The sequence below is a fragment of the Fukomys damarensis genome, unplaced genomic scaffold (assembly GCF_012274545.1).
Source record: "Fukomys damarensis isolate Sample0158 unplaced genomic scaffold, DMR_v1.0_HiC HiC_scaffold_16, whole genome shotgun sequence".
NCBI classification, from domain to species: domain Eukaryota; kingdom Metazoa; phylum Chordata; class Mammalia; order Rodentia; family Bathyergidae; genus Fukomys; species Fukomys damarensis.
In genome coordinates, this window is record NW_022900928.1 from 122,049,832 (window position 1) to 122,056,314 (window position 6,483).

The 6,483-nt window shown below is 45.7% G+C and overlaps 1 protein-coding gene across 2 annotated transcripts in view; it reads left to right on the top strand.

Moving 5' to 3' along the window:
- Nucleotides 1–4,241: 4,241 nt before the first annotated feature.
- Sgpp2 (sphingosine-1-phosphate phosphatase 2) overlaps nt 4,242–6,483 on the top strand; it is a 69,891-nt gene continuing 67,649 nt past the window's right edge. Inside the window, exon 1 of one of the 2 annotated variants that reach the window (XM_019205703.1) lies at nt 4,242–4,397. The gene's annotated coding sequence lies outside the window, so the exon portion shown is untranslated. The remainder of the gene's footprint in view (nt 4,398–6,483) is intronic. The other variant, XM_019205702.1, reaches the window with a different exon arrangement.

Below are 6,483 nucleotides of genomic sequence, written 5' to 3' on the forward strand. Positions count from 1 at the left end.
TTGTTTGGCTCTCCACCCCAGTCTTATAAGTAAAATAACTTTAAAATGACCAATTCACTTTTTTTTCTGCTTTCTTCAAGCCTTTTTCTTTCTAGTAAATTTCTGCTGGGCCAGTCAGAACACTCATTCTGTTTTAGAAAACTCAGCATTGCCTGGTTCTAGAACTTTGGAACAGCCAGTTATGATCTCTAAACTGCATGGTTGCCATTTTTGTCCTTTGACCAGCTGTTGCTGAGAAAATATTGCTGCTGGAGTGAATCTTAAAGTTGCCTTAAAATACAATTGAGTCTGTACCTCATATAGATTCCATCTCTCAGGCCTCAGAGAATGAGCTCTGATACTACTTCTAATTGAAGAGGGCTGCTTAGCATGCACATTACCATCCTCCCGGATGTGAACTCCTTCCTGCTCTGTTGAGATAGTGGATTGTCTTGAACTTGACCTTTGCAAGAGAACTTATATTCACAACTCTAATGTGAACCTGGGACAAGTAATAGGACCTTGAAGCAACACCGGAGCAGAGTTTATCAAACCCTTAAAGACCTCAAGGTTTGAATAGTTTTATCCTCCCTAGTCAGAGCCAAAGGTCAATTACAGGAAGGTGGTATCTGGGGTCTGGAAGAGATTAAGGTCAGTGATTTTCAAACTAATCACTGAACTGCTCTGAGGGAGACTGCAGACAACTGTGGGGAATGGGGAGGCCCAGCCAGAGCTGGGGTTTCCTGGGCTCTTTCTCACTTTCAGCCAACTGTCAACCCTATCATTATATAATGGGCAATGGGGCACCTTATTTAAAGCACATTTTAATTGTTCATTAAAGAGCAGTGGAGGCCTGGAGACATTGTACAGTGGTGGAGTGCTTAAGAAAAAGAAAGCAAAAGAACTAATCCCACTTTAGCCTTCACATCTCTTATAGTCGAGGCCACTGAGGTTCAGAATGGCAAAGTGACTTCCCCAAGGTCACACACTGTTTTGATGAAAAGCTGTTTCTTGTATTTCTCCTTTGAAAGCTCAAAAGCTGGGCTGGCTGCCAAGTCTGCCTGGCCTTTGCTCCCCCTGATGCCTGGAGCAGCCCTTTTTATAGCCACTGATGCAGGCCTAACATGTGTTTAGAAAACAAAAAGCTGTTTAGGTGCTCAAGGCAGGGTTTACCCAAAAAGCCACACACCTCTGTGTGTCTTCTGTGACACTAGGCAGTCACTCTGACCAGCTCCAGCTCTTGCCAGGTGGTCAGTGCATTGAGGGCAGCCGAGCAGAGAATGCCAAACACTCTGGTGTCTGCCAAGTAAGGCACCTGTCCTTCAGCAGAAAAGTTAGACTATGGGAAGCCCCAGTTCAGGAGGATGTGCATTTGAAGAATCTACGACAAAAAAAGGAAGAAGGGATTGAGGGATCCTAGGAAAATGTTTGTTTTGAACTTTCAGGACAATAAACCAATAAATAAAATCCAGTAATAAGAATATCAGGAACATTTTGCAACCAATAATAGTGGCTCTGTGGGTGATTTCCATGTTATCATCCCTTCTGTACTGACACTTCTGCCTTTGGCTATGTGACAGATGCTATGTGTTTAGAAGCACTTGCATTTTTTAATAGCATAAAAAGTCATAACAAATTTGTTATAGTGAATGGAGGAAGGAAAGAATCATAGCATAGAAGTTGTACCCAAAGAATGAGATCCTGAATCATTTTTATTTCTAACACCAGATGTCCACAAACCCAGAGATCTGAGGCTTTCTTGCTCTTTTAAAATGTGGGCTGTTTATAGGTTTTGGTGTCGTTTGTTGCCATAGCTGGGACTTGAACCCGCAGCCTCTGTGCATGCAAGCCAAGCACCAGACCCCTTAGTCACATCACCAACCCTCTCCTGCTCTTTTATTTTAAAGATTAGTTGTGAATCCTTGTATATGTGCCCTGGAACACTGCCCTAGAGCCTGGCTAGCAGCCCCTTGTACGGCCAGCTGGGGATACAGAAGGAGAGCCCTGGGGCTGGAGTCCCTTTCTCTCTCTTCCTACTGTTCTCTCTGCCATTCCACTGTAGACACCATTGCCATTTCTAACGCCCGATGCTTCTTTCTCTAATTGTCTCCAGTGAGACCAGTCCATACACTAGAAATGAAATGCTTATTTTTTCCCCTCGTCTGCACTGAAGTCCTCCATGCTGAGATTCCTACAGGGAAACTCAGATTTTTTTTTTCCTGAAAAGACAAATACTACTTCACTTGGGTACATATAACCCCATGAAATCCTTTGAAACCCCTACATATACGCTGATATTTTGAGTTTCACACCCAGGTTTTCTGTCCCTAAGAAGACTCAGAGGACAGTTAACCCCTTTAAGAGAAGTCCTGAGAGATGCTTAAAAAAATCTAAATCTATTAATTAGTAATACATAATGCTACAGCAGTTTGCTGTTGTCCCTGATGCTCTTCTCAATTGTTTACCAGGATCATGATGTTGAACTTGACCTCAGGTAAATCTCTACAGCAGGGAAATGATTTTCACTGAGTATTTTTAATCTCATAGAACCCTTGGGTGTCATAAAATGACACCGGGCAGAGATTTGACACTTGTAGAATATGCCACAATTTCTCCTTGTAAATCCTCAAGGCAAACTGATTGTTGCAACTTTTCCCTGGTGTTAAAGACCACCTTTATTAAACAAAACAAAAATTTAGACGTAGAAGAGTCTTGGCAAAGTCTTCCTGCTTTCCTGCTGCCCTGTCCCCACCCCATCTTCAGGGCTGGCATTTTACTTTGCTGCTATGTTCACAAACTTTATGGCTGCCTCTGACACTAGCATTAGAAGTCTATTTCCTAGATGCACTTAATGGATGACAATGTTTTTGGTTTTCATGTACTACTAATAGATCATAATAGTAAGGGGTTCACCATTTCTTAAAATACACTGGCTCCTTGTTCCTGTTTTAATACCCTCAAGTATCCCCCCCCACTCATCCACAGGATAAGAATGAGGGAAGAGATCCTAAGAATGAGAGTGCATGCATGTCAACAGGCCCACCTGCCGTGGTCCTCACAGCATCACCCGGAAAGTCAGGTTTATTAGTGCCATTTAGATGCTTTTCATTTTTGCCCATCATCCTTCCTTCCTCAGCTTCCGAGGTGCCTGGAATTATAGGCCAGCATCACTATACCCAGCCATAAGTCCTATTTCAAATGTGGATGGGGCAGGGGGAAGGGGTTTAGCTCAGTGTAGCATGTGACCCTAGGTTTGATCAAGGCTTGGTCTCCAGTACTGCAAAAAAAAGGGAGTGGGGTCTAAAGCTCAGAGGTGAGTGGTATTCTGCTGTAACAAGTTACCAATGATTCAGTGGCTTCAAATAACACAAATTATTTTCTTAAAATTCTGGAAGCCCACCATCTGAAGCAGATCTTGCTGGGAAAGGTGGTGCACATCTGTAATCCCAGCATTTTGTAGGCTGAGGCAGGAGGATTGTGGTGAGTTTGAGGCCAGCCTGGGCTACATAGTGAGTTCAAGGCCAGCCTGAACTATATAGCAAGACCCAGTCTCAAAAAAAAACCAGATCTTATTTGGCCAAAATCAAGGTGTCTTCAGAGCTGCATTGCTTCTGGAGACTCGAGGGGAGAATTTATCCCCTTTTTTTCTCCCCTCTTGCTAAACCTCTAGAGGCTGCTTGCCATCCTTGACTTGTGGCCCCTTCCTTTACCTTCAAAGCCAGCAGTGTCACTGTCTTCAAATGACTCTCTGACTGTGACATTTCTGCTTCCTCCTTCCATCCTAGTAAGGATCCTTGGAGTTATGTTGCACCCAGCCAGATAACCCACGATAAATCTCTCTGTCTCAAGTTCATCAATATAATTACATTTCTCAAAGTCCTTTTTGCCACAGGAGGTGATATATTCACAGGCTCTAAGGATGAGGGCTGACTGCAGTGAGGAATCCGTGCAGCGCCCTCACACCCCCAGCTGCCCTCAAGCTTCTCGCGCCTTCTGTATACACAAGGCTTGGCTTCGTGCGCCTTCTCTTGGCACTTCTGTCTTTGATATTCCTCCATATTTCAAAGAACTACCTTGTGCAGACAAATTGGGACTGATAGATGTCCAGTCACCATGTAGAGTGATGGCAAGCAAACCGCAGTAAAGGCAGTGAAAAAGGAGGAGCCACCTCAGCAGCAGAAGACTCAGGTAGGGGGAGTTCAAACTCGCCACCCAGTGTCGTGCTGGATGAACTTACACAGGGTTCTTTTGTCTTTCAGGCTTATGGGCAGAAGTACATTGTGAAGAACTATTTCTACTATTACCTGTTCAGATTTTCAGCTGCTTTGGGTCAAGAAGTGTTCTACATCACGTTTCTCCCATTCACTCACTGGAATATCGATCCTTATTTATCCAGAAGATTGGTCTTAATATGGGTGGTAAGTCTTATCCAGATTTACTGACAGCTGCTGCTTCTAAGACAGCTGCCTGCTTTGGTACCCAAGGACTCTGTACAATGTTCTTTATGGGTTGTTTGTTTGAAAATCCCATAGAATACAATTTGCCTCCTAATTCACTTTGGGAGAAGTAAATGTAAGTGCGACTCATTTGGTTTGCAGAAACCAATCCAACATGTGCTTCCTGTACTTTCAGAGACACCTCCCCATAGGTAAATAAAACTAGGAGGAGGGAAAAAAGATGAGTAGAAAATGAAGGGCCCTTTTAAGGATCCTTAGGGGGTATAAAATACATCTACCAAGAGGCCATTTTGGTAAAATTTAATCAAAACCTAAAACTTCGAGCAGCAGTAAGCAGCTACTCTTTTACACATTAGAGAGATCAGAACCCATGAGGCAGGTGTCTTCCGAGAAGGGCTCCCAATGCAGTGAGGGCAGCTGCCCTACCCAAAGCCTGGTTCGAGCTAGTCCAGGCACATAGGTGGAGTCCCTCCCTGTTTTTCGCAGCACCCTATCACTTCTTGTTGTTCAAGCCAATGGGTTTTGCATTTTTGTTTACCTGGGAAAGACCGTGCCTCTTTGCAAGGCACCCAGGCGTACATACGGCTAGTACAATAGAAAAACACTGTGTGTTTAAACAAAAATATTATTACAATGAAAGGCTCATTGTCTTGACTCCCCCTAGCTTCAAACACACTTTTCTATTTGCTCTTTCTCAAGCGGTTCTGGGGAGTCATTTACTATGTATTTTAGTTGTATGGTAGTGGCTGCTTTGATGGCTTGAATCAATCCAAAATGTTGACCTTTCCTGGTCGTTTTGACTGTGGGCGCCATCAAGAAGCTGCGTGGTGCCAGATACGGTGAATAAGCGAGTGCAGCCTCACCACAGCGTCCGATGAGCCTGCCTCCCGTTGGATAGTCCTGGGCAGAGGCATCCACTGCATTTTCCCGTCAGGCCTCCTGGAGATGCTCACGAAGAAGAATTCAGATCTGCTTCAGAAAGTGCCAAGCACAATAGGATACTGTGTTCCAAGCAAGGGGAGAGCACGCTGAGGGGGACTGATGGCCGTGTGTCTTTTACTGCAGTAAGCTTTTAAACATTTGACCGTCACCATTCTTTTCATTCCCGCCTTGTGGGCGGGCTCCGGTGTCAGACAGCCCTAGATCAAGTGCAGCTCAGCCAGCCCGTGTCCCCTGGTCCCCAGCCTTAGTTAGCTCCCTGTCTGCACAAAGGGGTTACAAATGCGCGCCCCTAGAATCTCCAGGGAGCCCGGAGCATGCACACGACCTATGCGAGCGGAGTGACAAAGTGACGATGCTTGAAGGCCAGGGTGTCAAAGACCAACCGGTCCTCCAGGCCCCGGGCTGGAATAGAACATTTAAGGGCAAGACTGTTTCCCTTGCTGTAGATTCTGCATTAAAAACAAGCTCAGGAGGACTAGGGTGGAGGTAAAGGAAACACTATGTCAGCTTAGGCAAGTGACTTCCCACTCTGGGAGTCTATGTCTTTTCTAGAACAAGCAGTGTGGACTCGATCGCCATAAAGTCCAGTGTTTCGGGGCAAGGGAGGGAGAAGTAAACGCTGCCCTCCTGGGAGGAGGGGTGGGGGGCGCCGAGGCGAACCACTCACCAGCGGCCACCTGGGGGCACTGCGGAGCAGCAGCCTCCGTGTCCCCCTGAGGCTGCCAGGAGGGAAATGGGCCCAATCTTCCGCTTTTTCATATGAAATCTTCCAGCTTTTCAGGGTCAGTTTCTCTGTCAGCTGAACAGGGAATCCTTGAAGTGCAAATGCATGAGCCTGGGTTTGAGGCTTCCCTACTCCGGCGCTGCTAAGCTTTTGAGCCATGCACGTCTCCCCTACATTCTTCCTGACTCACCCTTTCTGCTCAAAAACTACAACTACCTTGCTTTCCCTGTCCCTGTTTCCTGCCTGGCCTTCTTCTAAGGTCTAGCTTTTGTCTAAAAGTACGACCGGAGGGCCGGGGATTTAGCTCAGTGGTGCTGCCGTCTGCCTCCCAAGCACAAGGTCCTGAGTTCAATCCCCGGTACCAAGAAAAAAAAAAAAAAA